This window comes from Canis lupus, chromosome 4 (genome assembly GCF_003254725.2).
Source record: "Canis lupus dingo isolate Sandy chromosome 4, ASM325472v2, whole genome shotgun sequence".
NCBI lineage: Eukaryota > Metazoa > Chordata > Mammalia > Carnivora > Canidae > Canis > Canis lupus.
Genome location: NC_064246.1, coordinates 84866718 through 84887009, shown reverse-complemented (window position 1 = coordinate 84887009; position 20292 = coordinate 84866718). Strand labels below are relative to the sequence as shown.

At 43.2% G+C, this 20292-nt stretch overlaps 1 protein-coding gene across 8 annotated transcripts in view; it reads right to left on the bottom strand.

Annotated features, from left to right (window-relative positions):
- Nucleotides 1-20292, bottom strand: part of CDH18 (cadherin 18) — a 953252-nt gene that overhangs the window by 449771 nt on the left and 483189 nt on the right. The window contains exon 1 of one of the 8 annotated variants that reach the window (XM_049109417.1): nt 7712-7805. The exons of 6 other annotated variants lie outside the window; for them this stretch is intronic. The gene's annotated coding sequence lies outside the window, so the exon portion shown is untranslated. Of the gene's footprint in view, nt 1-6813; nt 7210-7711; nt 7806-20292 lie in introns of those variants that run through there. One more of the 8 variants, XM_049109416.1, reaches the window with a different exon arrangement.

Sequence of the window (20292 nt, the reverse complement as noted above, 5' to 3'; positions counted from 1 at the left end):
CTGCAGAATATTTGTAGAATAATTTTGGGTTGGAAAAAAGCAAAATATTCAGTCATTATTAATTAGATATATTTTATGTATTTGTCAAATGTAAAAAGCAATCATTGTAACATCGAGCTTCAGTTAAAGCCAGTAAAAATATTAAAAGACGAAAAAAAAATATTAAAAGACGAGAACTATGTTAATGAACACGAAAATCTAGAGATGACTGAACCAATAATTTTGTGCCAATATTTGATTTTAAGGCCTCAAGAAACCCATTGGGCTGCTTTTCATTTTCTCAACTCTACCTGTGTTGAGTGGTTCTAGATTCTGGCCTTGTGTTTCTCATCTTTTCATTCATATCATCTCTTCATTTTATTTAATTTATTTTTATTTTTATTTTTAAATATGTTATTTACTTGTTTATTTATTTACTACAGAGAGAGAGAGAGAGAGAGAGCACACACAAGCAGGAAGAGCAGCAAGCAGAGGGACAGGGAGAAGCAGGCTCCTCACTGAGCAGAAAGCCTGATGTGGGGCTTGATCCAGGACCCTGGGATCAAGACCTGAGCCAAAGAAAGCCGCTTAACCAACTAATTCACCAGGTGCCCCAATCTCTTCACTTTAAACGCAACCTGTGAGGGATGACTTCTGATATCCTTCCTCCAGCTGACAGCTCTTCCCTGGACCCCTCACCTGTGTATTCAACAAGCTCCGTGCCATCCCTACTTAGACATTTAAATCTAAAACTGTACGTGGTGCCTGGGTGGCTCAGTTAGTTGAGTTTCTGACACTTGGTCTCCGCTCAGATCATGACCTTGGGGTTCTGAGTTCTGGCACTGCACTGGATTCCATGCTGGGCAGAGTGTACTTAAAAAAAAAAAAAAAAAAAACCTGAAAAAATCGCACAAAATTCCGTTCTTCATATCTAACTGCCTCTTCTTCCCCTGCTACACTTTGTTCTGTCCATTTCCTTCCCTCCCCTTCTTAGGAGATAGCAACTGCATCCTTCTTCTGCTTCTTGTTTTTTTTTTTTTTTTTTTTTAAGTTTATTTATTTAAGTAATCTCTCTACTCAATATGGGGCTTGAGCTCATGACCCTGAAATCCAGAGCCACAAGCTCTCCTGACAGGGTCAGCCAGGTGCTCCATAACTGCATCCTTCTGATTGCTCAGGATGCAGCAAACAAAACAGATGCTTCGCCCTCACTGTCCCCCACCACCTCAAAGAGCCTATCCCATGTCAAGTCCCACCAGGTTTAATTTCAAGATATACCTCTTTTCTCCCACCTCCATTGTCTTCACTGTGCTGCAGGTTGTCATTTTATCTCCTCCAAATTATTGAAATAACGCCGTACCTGTCTGCTTCTGCTCTAGCTCCTCTTGAGTCTAATTGCAACTCTATGGCCGGACTTCCTTGCTAATATGGAGCTGATGAGTAACCTCGATCCCATCTGTATTCTTCACCTTTTTTTACCACCTAATGTAACAGATGCCAGACGAAGTCATTTCTCTGGTCAGAAATATCTAAGACTTCCAAATCTCCTAGGAAAAATACAAGGTCCTTATGCTAATCTACAGGATCTCCACACCATCTGGTTTCCATGATCACCTTCTAGACTCCATTTCTGTCACTTCATTCCAACTACGCTGTTCTTCTCTAGGGCGTGCATATTCCTGCCCACTTCTGCACTTGCTTTCATCCCCTCTGGAACATGGTGTGTCATATCAATATTGTCCATAGCCATACTTCCTCCAAGCTTTTATTCAAAGGCACCTTTCCAATGAGGGCTTACAAGCCATAATGGCTAAAATAAAAACTACCACTTACTTCTTCAAAGCTTTGATTCCAAAAAATAAATAAAATAAAAATAAAATAAATTTAAAAAAACACAGCTTTGATTCCATATCCCACTTTAATTTTCCCCCTTCATAATGTTTTCTACAAGACATTATTTCCTTTGCATATCACTCTTCCCAGATAAAATGTAATCATCATAAATGAATTTAATATTTAATATAGTAAAGTATAATTTATTATCTAAGATGACTATTTTTGCTATAAAACACAATAAATCATCTAAGAGTAGAATTTCAATCGCAGAATTGAAAATCTTACTGAATAGGCTTTTGGAACTGGTTTACTCCCCCAATCAGTAATACAGGGCTTTCTCATCTATGATAAGTTAAACTGAACCAATCAGCCAATAAGCAGGTTCTTCATAAAAGCAGTAAAAGTGCATTAGGTTAAAATAATTTGTTGATATTTTCCTAGCTCATTTAAATCATATCACAAGGCCACTAAAGATACTAATTACACACATGTTTAAATATATAAAGGACACAGAAAAATTGGGAGGTACACATTTTTTGTCTCAATATATTATTATCCAACTGAATGGATATTTTTGATATCCTTCAAAAAACACATTTTATATTAAGTTTACTATTCAAGTTCCTTCAATTTATCCCCATTTAGATTGATTCAAATTCTTAAGTTTAACTTCTTGAGTGATTTCTCCATGTTTTTTTTAGTGGTTTACTTCCATAAGTTTCATTTCAGGAAATCTCCCTTTTCCCATCTCTGGCCAAGGACTGAAAATTGCTTTTCGTAACTGGTATGTTAATTTTCATTTCTACAAGGGATAAGTGTAAATAAGAGTTTTATCACAACTTTGCCAACATTGGTTTCAAAAATTCTTTGTAATGGGGATGCTTTAATATGTTAAAATGGCATCCAGTCCTCATTTAAATCCCATTGATAGCTATGAGTTTAACCTAGACAGATATTTTTATTTAAAATACTTTTGGTATCAGGTAGATTGACTGAAAGTAATTGGATCAAGTGAAATTGCCAAGCATATCAGATCGCATGTAGTTATATATTAGTCATATATATTGTCCCAAAGGCATAAATATAATGAAAATAAATATCTATTTGAAGAACCGTATGGTCATCTAAACATAAGTGAAATATAAAATGATAGGTGGATTCTCTTTTTTCAGTGGAGGCACCTGGCAAATTCTCCATTTCACTGGCAATTCAACTATTATATCCCATCCAGTGAGTATAATAATAAGTGAAATATTTTCTTTATTCAGTATTTTACTCAAATACTTGTAGGGATTGAAATCTATTCATTTTATTCTCAGACTACCAAGAAGAAGTTTCCAAAATTGAGGTAGCCATGCAGTGTAGAAGTCTCCACACCAGAATTTTCTGGTATCTACAGAAGCACCATCCAGGCAGGTCAGGACACACTAAAGTGAATGTCCTTCTTATATCTGTTCCTATGTTTCCCTGAAGTCCATCTATTTTCCTGGAATTCTCTTCCTGGAACATGTGCCACACTTAAAAGTCAAAATGCTATCAGCAATGATAGAGATACTAAATTATTTAACTTAATTTGGTCTTCCCTTTACTATTAAAAAAATTTTAATGGAGGATTACTTAAAGGAATGACAGTAGGTCTATGTAATCCCATGTGAGAGTCACAAGTATACCACTCACTATGGCAGAGGCATCAACCAATCTGAAATCACTCTGGCCTAATAAGAAGAGAAAGCTAGAAGCAGATGCATGTCTCGAAAATTGAACTAGAGTTGAATGTCAGATCTGTGCATAATGCTGTACTGGATTCTTGCTAAATATACATTAATTCTCTATAAATTCACATAGAAGAGTGAACACGCTATAAAACTATTAGGGTATAATACTGAGCTGTGTTCAACGTGTCTATGTATATATGCCCATATGAATGCAGACAGATGTGTACACCCGCATCTTTAACTTTAAAGCTATATTTAACAATTATATATAGATATCTATTTAAACTATTCATTAAAAATCATTTTGACAAAATATACCGAATTGGTAATAATGGTTATTGCTGAAGAGTAAGTTTCAAGGTACATTCCAGGTTTCACATTTCTGTATTTTTGAACAAATTATAAATGTAGATAATCTGGGGGAGGACGGAAATGAGAGAAAAATTAGATTTATCCATAACTTGCAGCATCTTTCAAAATTAAAATGTGTTATTTCATCCATAAAAAATATTTTTAAGAATACTGCCATTCGGGCAGCCCTGGTGGCTCAGTGGTTGAGTGCCGCCTATAGCCCAGGGCCTGATCCTGGAGACCCGGGATCGAATCCCATGTCAGGCTCCCTGCATGGAGCCTGCTTCTCCCTCTGCCTGTGACTCTGCCTCTCTCTCCTCTCTGTGTATTCTCATGAATGAATAAATAAAATCTTTAAAAAAAAAAGTTAAGAACTTAAAAAAAAATACCGCCATTTATACAATCAAAGGGGAGAGAGAGAGAAGAGAGAGAGAGAGAGAGATTAGCAAACCAAGAAACAGACTCTTAGCTAAGGAGAACAAACTGATGGTCCCTGGGGTGAAGGGATGGGTGTAACAGGTGATGGGGATGAAGGAGGGCACTAGCAATGAGCTCAGGCTCTCGTATGGAAGCGCGGAATCACTATATTGTCCACCTGAAACTAGTATTACACTGTACGTCAACTGACTGGAATTTAAATAAAAGACAAAACAGAAACATTATCATTTCTTATAGATAAATTTTAACCAGAATAGCTGGAAGATTCAGCATGCTGAGTCAATCTCATCACACAAATGACCAAAGACATTGAGTCTATGATAAAGTGCCAACCGTGCTGTAGATCTTTACCAACTGAAACCCATTTTAACACCTTGTATTGAATGGTTCTCAAGCCTATTCTTATCCCCTTTTGCAAATAAGGAGAAATGCCCTGTATACACGCGACATTTGACACAAGAAATCCAGGGTCAGGGTCACGTTCTGCTATGTCTTCAAATCATTAAGCTCGATATATATATATATATATATATATATATATATATATATATATATATATATATTTAAATTTATTTATTTATGATAGTCACACAGAGAGAGAGAGAGAGAGAGAGAGAGAGAGAGAGAGAGAGAGAGAGGCAGTGACACGGCAGAGGGAGAAGCAGGCTCCATGCACCGGGAGCCCGACGTGGGATTCGATCCCGGGTCCCCAGGATCGCGCCCTGGGCCAAAGGCAGGTGCTAAACCGCTGTGCCACCCAGGGATCCCATATATTTTTTTTTATTGTGCTACAGATGACTGCCAATACAAACTATGCATTTAAAATAAAAATGTTTTCCTTTGACTTCTGGAGCCTCTGAACATTTTAAACTACTCCAAGCACATGGAATACCTGGAGTGAACGCCCACTCCTGACATTCCAAACATATACCTACTCAAAAAAAAAAAAAAAAAAAAAAAGAAAAAAGAAAACAATAACCAAAGCTATTCTAAAGTAGAGTCAATAGCATTCATTTACTTATTATTTATAGTAAAGACTCATCTGAAAAAAATTGAAATGAAATGTATCTTGAGCCTCCACATCTACATTTTCTTTTTCTCGTTTTTAAACTTTCCTCTTGTTCTACAAACAATAGCATATAATAATACAGCCCAGTCTCTCAGTCTACAGAAAAACAAGAATACTGACCAGATCTTCCACAGTCTGTGTTAGGGACCTAAGGAAACACCTAGCAGTGGAACTCCATCAGAGCAAGAGAAGGAGAATCACCACAGAGCAGCCAAATTGAACTAAATGTGAGCAGTTGCCTACTCAAACCATGTGTTCTATGACCCTTTTCTGCACACGATCTTTGTTGTTGTTGTTTTTTTTTTTTTTCCCACAGCAGTGGTTTTCAGTGGGAGAGGGGTGCATGGTTGCCCCCCCCCCCCCAAGGAAATAGTTAACAATGCCTGGAGATAGTTTTCCTTGTCACAGTTTGGGAATGCTGCTACTGGCATCTTGAGGGTAGAAAACCAGGAGGCTGCTAGGCATCCTATAAAACACAGGACAGGCTCCCTTGCCCATGAGAATTATGCAGCCTAATATATCAATAGCACCAAAGGTGAAGAAGCCCTTATCCAAAATGCGGTTCCATACACACGTATAATGCAACTACATGAAAGGCACATAAGCAAATTAAAAAGTTTGAAGTCCTCTACTTATAAAAAAAAAAAAAAAGCAAAACAACATCTTACATACTTGCTGTCTTTAATCTCTCACTTTCTCTCACTTTTCCTTTGACTACACTCTATCAAACGCAGGGATCCGAGATAAAGAAATATCTTCAGGTCACTAAGCTCTGTTTTATCCAGACGCACCAAACGCACATGCATGTTCAGATTCTAAAGAATGACTCTCTCAGTTGCAAATACATCAGGTATACTTCAAACTTTTAACCATCGACAGGCCACGCACAGGGCAAGTGGGACACACACACTTGTGAACTTGTGGTGTGCATTCATCAGACCAGAAAAATCAACATGAGGCACAGTAGTGATATTTATATAAGGCAAAAAAAATGCTCTCTATTTACCATATAAAGCATGCTTCATCTGAAGAATCTATAAAGTTGGAATGACTCCCTCATGCTCATGATTCCGTTAAATGCACCCGAATTAGGGCATCAGGAGGGATAATTTCCAATTGCCAGTGTATAGATCTTACTCAGGCGCTGGTTGCTAGTGACCATGTTTGCAACTGCTACAGCCGGTGATATTCCACATGCACCAGACACCCAGACAGCTAGAGCTCCCCAGTCCTTACCTTCCTTCTACCAGCATATTTCCCTTTGCATCTAAAACAGTAAATCCTGATTTTTCTACTTACCTTGTCAGGAAACCAAACTTGGCCATTGATATCATTTCCTTTTTTTTTTTTTTTTTTTCCAATTGCTCCCTTCTTAAGTTAGCAATCTCTAAAAACCATCAGTATTATGGTTTATAAAATACTCACCCGGCAAGGCATGCGATGGGGGCCTTACGAAATGAATCAACGTGTTGACCTACCGTGGGCTGATTCATGATCAGGAAACCCAGAATTAAATAAATACGAACAGGAGGCTTGAAAGAAGCTGGAATGATGATAGGTGCTTGGAGCAGCGTGTCAGACCCCAGAGCTCATTCTCTACCACTATCCTACCCTGCTTTCCCCTCCCACATCCCACAGGGTACACGCCAGACCTAATCCGGACCTCAAACTCTGGATTTAGCATATTTCCCCTGGCAAGACAAGTCCACTAAAATAGAAGAGAACAATTACTGAATAAGGAAAGCCCCCTGCTTTGAAGAAATCTGTGGGTGATCCCAGAGTGGAAAATACAGGTTCCCAAGCACTGTCAGAGCTTGTGGGGTTTTTTTCTTTTTCTTTTTCTTTTTTTTTTTTCTTTCTTTCTTTTTTTTTTTTTTTTTTTTGGCTGCATAATAAAATCTTCCTGTGATCTGTCTCTCTCAGCTCAAAGCAGCGATGCCATCACCTGAGCAAACACAAGACCTTATGGCACCTAAGAATTTTATTTTCCCCTTTCTTGATACCCGGCAGGGAAATAGCGAGGGACGTTTACTCTTGATTAATCTGAAAGTCCCTGAAGTACAAAGAGGCATGCAGACGGGCAAATACCGTAATAACAAGCTCATAAAATTGCATTTTTTTCACCTGTTACATGCACGCAGGTTTTCCTAGTTGCGCATCCTGCACACACACGCGCACGCACACACGCAGCATCTCAACATGCATAAGGCACAGCTCTGCCTCGGATCTCAGACCCCGACATTAATGCCAAATACTGTAACCCCTGCCCCCCAGCAGCTTCCAGGGGTCCGAGGGGCGCAGCCGCCGCCGCCGCCTCGCTCACCGGGGGGCCCGCAGCAGCAGCAGCAAAAGTTTCATCTTCAGCGTCGGCGGCGCTCGCGGGCCTCGCCGGGGCGGGAGGAAGGGGAGGGGCGGGGGGGGCTCGGCCGGGCTGCGTCGGCTCCGGCCCGGGGCGGGGGGGGGGCGGGGGGCGGGGGCGGGGGTCCCGGAGCCGCTCGGGCCTCAGCGCCGCCCCCGCCGCCCCGCAGGCAGCGCCCGACCCAGGCGCGCCCCCGCCCGCCCCCTCCCGGCAGGTGCGCGCCCCCGCCCGGGGCAGGAGGCCAGGCCCGGCGCCCGCCTCCCTCGGAGGACCGCGCGGCGCGGGAGCGGGGAGCAGCGGGGAGGACCCCGGACGGGGAGCAGCGGGGAGGACCCCGGACGGGGAGCTGCGGGGAGCAGGGAGCCCGGAGCGGGCTCAGCGCCGCCGCCGCGTCCTCCCAGGGCACCCACTGGCTCGGCTCCCGCGCCCGCGCCCCGCGCCCGCTCATTGGCTGCCCGCCCGGCCTCCCCCCTGCCGCCTCGCCGCGCTCGCTCCCGCCGCTCCGCTCCGCGTCCTCCCTCCTCACTCCCCCTACCCCTCCCCTCCCTCTCCCCCTCTCCCCCTCCCTCCTCCCCCCTCCTCCCTCCCCTCCCCCCCCTCCCCCTCCTCCTTCCCCACCTCCCCCCCTCTCCCCTCCTTCCCCCTCCTCCTCCTCTCCCCCCCTCCCTCCCCTCTCCCCTCCCCCCCTCCCCTCCCCTCCCCTCCTCTCCCCCTCCCTCCTCTCTGCGTCCCTCCTCTCCCCCTCCCTCCCCCCCCCTCCCCCTCCCCTCCTCTCCCCCTCCCCCCTCTCCCTCCTCTCCCCTCTCCCCTCCCTCCTCTCTCTCCCCCTCCCTCCTTCTCCCTCCTCTCTCGTCCCTCCTCCCCTCCTCCCTCCTCTCCCTCCTCTCCCCTCCTCTCCTCCCTCCCTCCTCCGTCTCCTCCCTCCTCCCTCCTCCCTCCCTCCTCCCTCCCTCCCTCCCTCCTCCCTCCCCCCTCCCTCCTCCCTCCCTCCTCTCCTCCCTCCCTCCCGCTCCTCCTCCCTCCCTCCTCTCTCCTCCCTCCCTCCTCTCTCCCTCCTCTCCCCTCCCTCCTCTCCCCCCTCCTCCCCTCCCCTCCCTCCTCTCTCCCTCCCTCCTCCCCCTCCCTCCTCCCTCCCTCCCCTCCCTCCTCTCCTCCTCCCTCCCTCCCTCCTCTCCTCCTCCCTCCTCCCTCCCTCCTCTTCCCTCCCTCCCTCCTCCTCTCCCTCCCCTCCCTCCTCTCCTCCCCCCTCCCTCCTCTCCTCCTCTCCTCTCCTCCTCTCCCCTACCTCCTCTCCCCTCCCTCCTCCTCCTCCCCCTCATCTCCTTCCCCCTCTTCTCCATCCCTCCTCCTCTCCCCCTCCCTCCTCTGTGCGTCCCTCCTCTCCCCCTCCCTCCTCTGTGCGTCCCTCCCCTCCCCCTCCCTCCTCTCCTCCTCCCCTCCCCCTCCCTCCTCCCCCCTCCCTCCACTCCTCCTCTCCTCCTCTCCTCCTCTCCCCTCCTCTCTCCCCCTCCCCTCCCTCCTGCCCTTCCCCTCTGCCTCCTCCCGCCCCCATCGCGCCTACTCCGGGCTGCACTGGCTCTGTGGCACCCGAACGGACACCCTTTTCCGCAAGGTCGTGTGGAAAGCAACGCCATTCATTAAAAAAAAAAAAAAAAAAGACTTAAGCCCCTGACTCCACAGCAGCGTCTGTAGCTCCGCCGCCCCGGGAGCGACGGGCCGGCCGTTGCCGCCCTCGGGTCCGCGGGGAGGGGCGCCTGGGCACCTGGGGGGCGGCCGTCAGGTGCTGGCGGAGGTGGGCGGCAGCGCGGGGGCAGGCCCGGCGGGCGGCGCGGAGGCGGCGGCAGGCTGCGCTGCGGAGGTGCGAGCGCGAGTGGGCGCGGCTGGGACGCGGGTGCAGGGGCGGGGGCACCCCCGGGGCTCGGCAGCTGCTCCTCGGAGGCGACCTGCACCTGCTCGGCCCCGGGACGCGGCGGCCCTGCGCGCAGACCTCCCCCCTCGGGGCGCCCGCAGGTGCCCGCGCATCTGGGGCCCGAGGGCCGCGGGGAGCTCGCGGAGACCCGCCCAGCGCCGCAGCGCCCCTGCCCAGAGCCGGCCGCGAGCAGCGCCTGAATCCCCCCGAATCCCCCTGAATCCCGGGGCCACTCCTGGGGCGCTGCAGGCGAGCACCACGGGGAGCACCTCGCTCAGGGTGCCCTGGGGTGCCCGTCCCTGGGATGCCGGCCCCTGGGATGCCCCCCCTGGGGTGCCCATCCCTGGAGTGCCCGTCCCTGGGGTGCCCGTCCCTGGGGTGCCCATCCCTGGAGTGCCCGTCCCTGGGGTGCCCGTCCCTGGGATGCCCGTCCCTGGGGTGCCCGTCCCTGGGGTGCCCAACCCCTGGGATGCCCGCCCCTGGGGTGCCTGTCCCTGGGGTGCTGTCCCTGGGATGCCGGCCCCTGGGATGCCCCCCCTGGGATGCTCGTCCCTGGAGTGCCCGCCCCTGGGGTGCTTGTCCCTGGGGTGCCCGTCCCTGCGATGCGGTCCCTGGGATGCCCCCCCTGGGGTGCCCGTCCCTGGAGTGCCCGCCCCTGGGGTGCTTGTCCCTGGGGTGCCCGTCCCTGGGGTGCACGTCCCTGGGATGCCCGCCCCTGGGGTGCCCGTCCCTGAGGTGCTGTCCCTGGGATGCCGGCCCCTGGGATGCCCCCCCTGGGGTGCCCGTCCCTGGGGTGCCCTTCCCTGGGACTCAAAGGAGCAAAGACTTAAGGGAGGCGGGAGTCGGGGCCTGCACCCTTAGGATGCCGAGGACAGGGACCCAGACCCTCGTTCACACTCCCTTCTCCTCAGTGTGTGGAAGCTGCTTCACCCTGAGACTCAGAAGGATTCTCTTCACAATGCAGAAGGCAGTCCTCAGCTCAGGGGGGCTTTGCAAACCTTTCGTGAAAACCTGTGCAATTGTGCTTCATGTGTGACAAACCTTTAATAAAGGTGAATTAATGCCTAAGGGTCTCCTTCTTGCCTTCTGCTTCCAGGAAAGGTCAAAGAGGTTGGGAGGGTAGATGGTGTTTCCAGGAAACTCACGGGGCCTACCAGCTAGTTCTATTTTACTAGTTTTATTTAACTTGGTGTGAAATGTGAAGGGATTTCATTTGATTTAGGTTTTTTTTAATAATAAATTTATTTTTATTGGTGTTCAATTTGCCAACATACAGAATAACACCCAGTGCTCATCCCATCAAGTTCCCCCACTCAGTGCCCATCACCCAGTCCCCCCCCTTCCCCCACCCCTAGTTCGTTTCCCAGAGGTAGGAGTCTTCCATGTTCTGTCTCCCTTTCTGATATTTCCCACTCATTTTTTCTCCTTATATTCCCTCTCACTATTTTTTATATTCCCCAAGTGAATGAGGCCATATAATGTTTGTCCTTCCCCGATCGATTGATTTAGGGTTTTGATATGATTAAACTAACAGAAACAATGAAAACAAACAAACGAGACACTTGCATTGGATCATGTCTGGTTGTGAAGGAATGAGGCATTTAAGTAAAAAGTTGTTCCAAGGTAAGATGTTCGAAGTCGTTTATGATTTGAAAATCTCTAAAAACTAAAACTCGCAGGTTCAAGTGGAACTGAAACAACAGCATCAGAATAATGAGCCAGTGCTGCTTTATATTTTGCAATATCTCTTCTCATGCAGCTTCTGATTTAAGAGAGATTTTCCTTGCAGAGTAGCCAAACATAAGTTCTGGTCTGTGTTTATCGGAGGACGTATTGATAATAATCCATTTTACTGTTTTTTTTGTATTTATGAACTCGCTGCAGCAGAAGGAAAGGGATCGTTGCAAAAACAAAGGGGATATAAAGAGGAATTTTGGGTCTGTAAGAGGTCATGTAATTTAATTTTAAAATTTCACATTTTGACATTCTCTAGAGAAGCCCGTCTGTTTAACTGCCTCCAGTGGAAGGAAGTAAAATGTTTGCCAGCTTGCCACTGAAGCGTCTGCAGAGACACCAGCAATGAGCATCCTAGGGACACACTTGAAAACAAAATGCGTTTTCACTAGGCCTCCTCCTTGGTGGTTTTCCCTGGGTAAGACCGTAATAAGCCCGTCTAGTGGACAGTCATAATGGAAGTCAACAGGCACTTGCTCCTGAGTGGGATGACATACAGAGGGATTTGTCAGCATCACCAAACAATACAATCCATTTCTAGAAAAAGAATCAATCACCAGGGGGAGGGTCTGTATCTGTGAGACTGCATCCAGATGAAGGGCTCTAGATTCCCCACGGGGCCAATGATGCGACGTATACTGGAATTAATCGGTTTCCAAAATCTGATATTCTGAAACTAAGCCAACCTCCCCTAGCCCTAGTAAAGCCACTTAGTGATTCTCTTACATTTTCAGCTTAAAAAAAAAAAGAAGAAAGTAAGTCACGCAATGTGGAACACGCGGCTTGGGGAGAGCCAGGTGGTGGGCAGATGTTTATTTTCTCCTTATGTCAAAGATTACTCCAGAAAACTGAACAGTGTATCAGTCAGCAGAATTTATTACAGAGTTAATCTTGGAAACTGGAAGCATGGACATTTCTGATCCCGAGTCCCCACTCACGTTACCTTGGGAGACTTATAAGAATCATTTTCACCGGTGACAGGGAAGCATCCAACACGCAATTGATGCCGGTCAGACTCCAGACACTGGCAACATAAAATTGTGATGCTAAACTGTGATTGTTCTCCGAGAGACAGACTCAGGAAATTGTCTCTTTAGATGTCATCTCGTGCTCAATTTTACCCTGAACATTCAGGAGGCTACGCAATGTTTTCACATCTAAATAAAGAAGGAACATGAAGGAAATGCAGGGAGAGCCCTTGTTAGAATCCAGCACTCCGAATAGTCGACTAGGCCAACGTGGTACTGCGGTTGATTTTTAACTGAAATTACTGAAAGTATAATAACATCGAAGGAGGATCGGATCTGTATGTAAAGGGAAAGAGCTGCTGAAATCTTAAGCAAAACACAATTTCCTTTGCGGTATTTTTTTTTCTTTTTTTTTTTTTTTTTTACGTCCTGGGGTAATAGGCGGTACAGATTGTATACCTCTTTTTAAAAGAAAAGAGAAAACTTAGATTGATAAAAATATCACCTCTAATTATATGATTCAGGATGACCCCATAAAGGTGACCTTTATGCACGCTGTTACCCAGCACACTTGAGACTAAGAATTGCAGAGTCCCTGGGAAATATTGATACAGGACAATGAAGAAGAGTGATCAATCGAAAATATCTCAGGGGTAACTACATGTGTGACTACATTTAAGAAGTCGTACCTCCCTTATTCGTAATAATAGAGAAATGAATGCTTTTTAAGAAAAATTTCTTCAGGGCGTATGAAATATCAAGAACCAATAAGCTTGTTTGGATCTAGCAGAAGAGTATTGACAATTGACAAAGGAAACAGCGAGATCCCTCACCTTCTATGCATATGGTTCTGATGTCTATAAAATAGATCCTTATTGCACTGTGAGTGATAGAATGAAGACGCTGGTTCCCAGATAAGTGAAAATTTAGTAACGGATGGACCCCAGTTTCACTAGATTAATTTTTTTAAAGATTTTATTTATTTATTCATAGAGACACAGAGAAAGAGAGAGGCAGAGACACAGGCAGAGGGAGAAGCAGGCTCCATGCAGGGAGCCTGACGTGGGACTCGATCTCGGGTCTCTAGGACCAGGCCCTGGGCTGAAGGCAGGTGCTAAACTGCTGAGCCACCTGGGCTGCCCACTAGATTAATTTTTGGAGAAAAGCTGCTCAAAGTATATACCAGATTTTTTTTTAAGACTCTGAAAAACTGTCAGTAACCTTTGTAGATTTGAGGAGAATAAAATAATACAGTAAAAGTACAGATGAACATGTTCCCAATTTTCACAACCTGTGATTAAAACGACGACTCTATAAATCAGAAAGTATTGAACTAAATGTGGAGTTTGGCGAAGCTATAAGGTGATTAATTAACGAGATGAGCAAATCAGTAAGGGAAGAAAGTAGTGGGATCAGCTTGGTCTGGATCATGTCCACTGTCAGGATGACCCTACTGCTTCCTGAGACAGACACATTGACCAGAATTAGGGGGGATGTATATGACCTGATGTTTCTATATCCCATCATTGTATCTCTCATGATTTCATGATCTGACTTGTGTTGTGAGGAACCGTGCTCACTTTACAGGGCTGTCTTAGACCTCGAAGAGTTTTACACACACAAAAGGGTCTAGCACAATCCTTGGCATATAAAAGGCTTTGGATAAAGGTTAGTAGAATCCAGATTGTAATTTCCTCAGTGAGCACTCACTAAGTAAATCATATTTGCTTTCTGTGCTCCATTCTGTAGCAGAAATAGGCAAATCACAAACTCCTCCCTCAAAGCTTTTTATTAATATTGAAAATACAGCCTCCGTGCCAGGTTGTGAGGACCGTACTCACTCAGTTCAGCCTCCCATATCTCTCTGCATTTGCTTCTTTGGTATTGTATGATGAAAATGGACATTGTGATGACCCAGAAGCATTCTAAGATTCTTAACCATCAAGTAAATATTATATTGCACACAACATACAATATTTACTACCAGGAAAGCGATAAATGCCTAAAATGTCTATATAACACAGATCATGAAAGAAGCGGTTGATTAATGCTCAATTAGTCAGAATGTCCAGTTGACAAAATCATTTTCAGAACTGTATTCAATTTGCTAACACACATTTGTACCCGTCCGAGAGAAGATAGTAGGATACCAGTAACTCTTAAACTTTCTATAATTAATACTTTCCCTAAGAGCATCTATGGACCCTTGGAAAACTGAATCATATACCATTGTAAATTTTAATAGAAGATAATCTATGTAATTCAAAGCACTCATCTAACATTTTCAAAAAAATTCACAAAATATACCCAAATACTTTAATCTCTTCCCTATCACTGAATATTAATGTTGTTTTTAACTTTTTGATATAAATAATGCTTCCATGAAGATCTCTTTTTATAAATCTTTACCTGGGTAGCTCAGTGGTTTAGCACCTGCCTTCGGCCCAGGGTGTGACCCTGGGGTCCTGGGATCGAGTCCCACGTTGAGCTCCCCACAGGGAGCCTGCTTCTCCCCCTCTGCCTGTGTCTCTGCCTCTCTCTGTGTTTCTCACGAATAAATAAATACAATCTTTGAAAAAAGAGATTTATTAGATCTTTACTTAGATTTTTGACTATTGTACTTGGGTAGAATCCTGATAGTGCAACAGCTAAGTAAAATATATGACCATTTCTTAAAACACATGAATTATCTTATTGCTTCTCAATAGCATTAGAGAAGATAAAGTAAAAAATTAATTGATTCCTCACTACTTACTCCTGAACAAGAACATTTCTTTTTCCATTTCCTTGTAGTCTCCCACATTTCATGATCAACTATTGCCTGAATTTTTGCTTAATTAGGCAGGTAAAATGACTTGTCAGTTACCAAGAGCACTTAAATTTCATGCCATTATGATGCCACCTAACTATATATAGTGAAAGAAAGAGAGGAAAAGAAATTTAGGGTTTTGCACTTTAGGTGTAAGAGCAGAGACATCAGAAAAGGAACCCAACAGGAAGAAGGCAGGAAGGAGTGTTTTGTTTTTTGGGTTTTTTTTTTAAGATTTTATTTTTTTATCTAGCGAGAGAGAGAGTACATGCACAAAGGGGGGGAGGGGCAGAGGGAGAGAGAAAGAATCTCAGGCAGACTCCCTGCTGACCACAGAGCCCAACATGGGGCTTGATCTCATGACCCTGAGGTATACCTGAGCCCAAACCAAGAGTCAGTCGCTTAAACAACTGAGCTACCTAGGTACTCCGAGGAAGGAGTCCCTGACGGCTGAATTGCAGAATGAAAAATATGTAGTAAATTTAATAGTTAAAATCTAGACAATCATAACAAACACCTTTAACCTGGTATAAAAATGGGGGAAAATGGTACGTATATTGTAGATAGAGAAATAATTAAACACAACAAAATAGAGCTAAGAATGAATCTGAGATTTTTAAGTAGGATCCTAGGGAAAAATGGTACTGTCATAGGGAAGTAATGTCTTGTTAGGAATTATAATATATTCTAATTGGAATATGCCAATGTTGAGGCGTTCGCTAGACATCATGAGGAGATAGATATACAGGGGTCACCTGGCAATAGGAGACCGTAGCTTGGGGTAAAGTTATGAGTCATCTACACAATAATACTGATGACATAAGCCTCTAAAAAATAAGAGAAAAGTTTCTACAGGATCAGTGATGAAAGCATAGCAGGTGATGTAAGGAAGGGATGAGAGAGGAGAGGAAAGAGAAGTCATAAGAGATGATCAGGAAACGCCGTTAAATCTTATGTTGATAGGACGTAAAAGGGACATTTCAGTAAACTTATATATTACTGATTAGCAAGCAGAACTGTTCTAATATTTGCAAAAACTGGCAATGTAAAAATATAGAAATTCAATTAAGTTCGGTCACTATAAAAATGTCTAAACATAGACCAAATGAACTTAGTGGAGATTTATATATTCTACAGCACACAGAATTCTAAAATGAGATCTTGTACTCTTTATGTTAATGTAGGAAAAGGCTGATCTTCACTCAAAGATATGTGATTAGTTATATTTTACCATTCCCTTGCTTATTCAGAGTTGCTTTATAAGAGGGTTTCCAAGTTAGTAAACATATGTAATTTTTCATAATGGAAATTAAAGACCGTATTGAAAGCAAGGATTTGAAATGCAAATTCTATCACCTGCTCTTACCCGGAATATGTTTGAGTGAACAAAAGTGAGGGTAGTTACTATTTATTAAAGGTTATTTATATCACTACCTTGAGAGAAACCTTGGGTCGTCACATAAGGCCTGATTATTTTTAACTCAGACAAATTGATAGAGGCCATCAATCCCATAAAGAACAGAACAAGCTAAAAAGAGAACAGGGTCTCCAAAGTATTGTCTAGAAAGGGGAGGCCAAAATGAATTTCATATTGCCAGGGTTAATTTGGGACGCCAGGAAAATTGAGCAGATCAAAAGGAATGCCATTTACCTATGTCTCAGGATACCTTATATTATTATTCTTTTTTCTTTTTAATTCATTGTGCGTGCTCTCCTAAAATAATTTCTCTCTAGGGCTTTTGCATTGTATAAGCCCAGGGCTTTTGGTTGCCATAGACTATGAGAATCATACAACAGGCCCAGGAGAGCAATGAAAATTCAGGCTTTAAGTTTATTGCTCTGTTCTGAGTTCGGTCCTGAGAGTGGCAAGATTAAATTCTAGGTAGGGTTAGGTTATTATCAGAATATTGCAGTGCTACTGGAACATATCTGTGGGTTTCAAGTCATTGCCAGAAAGGAACCGTCACTGTCCTTTGCCCAACTGAAGATCACTCTGGCTGCCAATATCCATTTATTATAGCTGGCATTTTACACACAGTATCCTTAACCATATGTTCTCCTCTCATTGTTTACCAGTCATTACCGACACTGGTGATTTTCCATCACATTCCTCAATCCAAAATTCCTCCTTTAGAAACACCCTTAAATCTTTCTAGTACAGGCCTATGATGTTTTGAATTTTACTTTGCACATAATAGGAATCTGATGATACAATTCCCATATTAAAAATAGCCTCGATCCCTTTTATTCAACCATTTTCTGAATTTCCCCTAGAACTTAACTGAATGCATTATGTAATGGAGTTCTGAACTATTAAATCCTTGTGCCATTATTTTTCCCCGAGGGACTTGAAAACAAACGCTTAGATTTGGGATAGAAACCAACTTGGGTTAAGTTCTGGCATCGCCACTTATTCAGTAGGTTGACATTGATAAACACTGGCTCTCAGTTTGCTCCTCCTTTGATGGTGTAATAGCACTTTTATGGAGGACAAGTTATAGTGATCACATATATTGGAGATAATTTATCTAATTCACCTATTACAATAAGTGGAATGAAATATCTTCAGTAGATAAAAATTCTAAAAATAGATGCAACCTCTCAGTTACCGCTATGGTTTTTACCAAAATATGTATGCATACAAAGGGCATCTTCCTAAATGTTACAAAGTCATAAGCAACTGTAAAACAGAAGAGAACACATTGCAAAGGAAAACCAGGGTATGATCTCGGGTGATAGCAACGGGGTTCATTTGTTAACATTCTGTGCTGTTGAGATCACCTACTTCATTGAAAAGTGAAAGGCAGGACTAAAGAAGGGAATCCGCTGCCATCCACAATCTGTTCAGGGGAGATATAGATTTTCTCTATTTTAGAGTCCAGAGGACAAAATCAGAACCCAAAGATAAAGGGGATTGGTTTGCCAATCACAGAACCTACAGAGCACAACCGTGAGGACGTGAAACAGAGAGAAAGTCAGAAAAGGAACCCAAGCAAAAAGAAGCAATTCACTTGTTGGGTGTACTTCCTGCAAAGTCATCACTATTTGCATTGGAATTCATTATCATGAAGTTGCTCATTTATTTTAGGACATTATCCCTGTTGCCTCTACCAAAGTTTGACTGATTTTGTCTGAAATCAGTTAGAACAACTGAACACTGAATATGTGGAAGGAAAGATGAATGTGCATTAACACCATTCTAAAGAAGCCAAACATTTTCTTTCCTTATTTAGCCAGATGAAAAGGTGCCACAGGACTGTAAAAGTCATGCAAATCTGCAAAATTGTATGAAAATTGCAACATATATAAATATCAGTGTGTGGCGGTGTGTCAGAGGGTCATAAGTGGAAGATTAAAATAAGCATTTTCTATTACAGTTTTCTGTTGCTAGAGAAATAGCACACTGGTCCGTAAATCATTCTCTCTTTAAGACACAGACCTCAAATGAACAAAAAGCTTTTCCTGGTAATTGTACTGTATTTCTCAACTCTATAGATTTAATTTTCTGAGATGACCATTTCTAAACTTGTCTCTTTTCTATTCCAGGTCTTTTCATTTCTCACTGTTAGTGAGCAACCTCATAACAGCTCCATTTACAAAACAAAAATAACCACAAAATCACTATTTTCTTCTTGTTAGAAAAGTCCGGCAAACTACTTACACCTAATATATTATACTCACATTCCTAATCTTTCCTCATATTACGATGGCGAGCCTACTCCTATCTAAAATCACCACTTCACTTTTGTTCTCAATCCAATATGCCGGATATTAACCTGGATTTCTCCCTTTTAATCTACTCATTTGTGTATTTTTAGAGAAAGAGTGACTCATGAGTCGGGGGAGAGGGAGAGGATCTTAAGCAGGCTGCATGCTCAGCAGAGTCCCATGAAGGCTCCATTTCCCCTTTCCACTAAGATCATGACCTGAGCCAAAATCGAAGGTTGGAAGCTAACCGACTAAGCCACCCAGGCTCTCCTAAGCATCAAATATATATTTTAATGTAATTTTTTAAAAATATAACTCATGTGTAAATAAAAAAAAGATTCAATATAACCACAAACAATTCAGAAATACATGACAAAAGATTAAAGATTTAATATATAGCAAAAAGCCATTATAAATTAGAAAAGAGAATTTTCAATTAAGTACAGAGGGTCCATGATTAACCATTTGTAACAAAGAATATATACCGATTCTACAGTGACGCATACTGAAAATACATTCCGGGAGTAAATATCTAAGATTAAAGTGTCAATTTAGACAACTTTTCCCAAAAACACAGTACTGAGCTGGTCTATGTATGACCTATTTGTTAAGGAAATGATTTTATTTAAAAAATGAGCACATAAGCATGCTGAGAAAAATATTACAGTTAAATGTTTATCAAAATATTGAATAAATTCTGAATATGGAAGGAGTTTTTATGCATGACTCAAAATACAGAAACAATAAAGAAGAGGGAAACAAAGAAAAAGCAGTGTGGATAGACCAGAAAGAGCAAGGCAGAGAATAGCAGAAGTTGGAATCAGAAAGGTTTGTTGAATAGTTTGAAGTAAAACACTTTAGTGGAAATAGTTGTGTGTTTCCTTGTGCGTAAGAGCATGTGTTTGCACGTGTGTAGACCAAAGGCCTGGAGGACAGATTAGGCCTGCCACCTGTTTCTGTACAGGCATGTGAGCCTCGATGCTTTTTTCACATTTTTAAGTGGTTACTACTTAATAAAATGTGATTATATGAAATTCAAACTTGTGTCCATAAATAAAGATTTATTGGAACAAACTCATGCCCATTTGATTATCATCTATGGCTGTTTTTATGCTACGGCAATAGAATACAGTAGTTTTGACAGAGACCATATAGCCCACAAAGCCAAAAATATTTACTATCTGGTACTTTATGAAAAAAAAGTAAAAGACTGACCCCTAGTGTAGATATATCTTTTGTGAGTTTCTCAATATGCACTACCACACCCCATCAATGTGACAGGCAAAGCTTCATCTATTTTCATATATAAATATCATTCTACATGTTAATAGGAATTATATATATTTATTTTGCAATGACAAAGCATAGTTTGCTTTGAGGATTGCATAATACCAAGTATAACTCTATTTGAGTATTA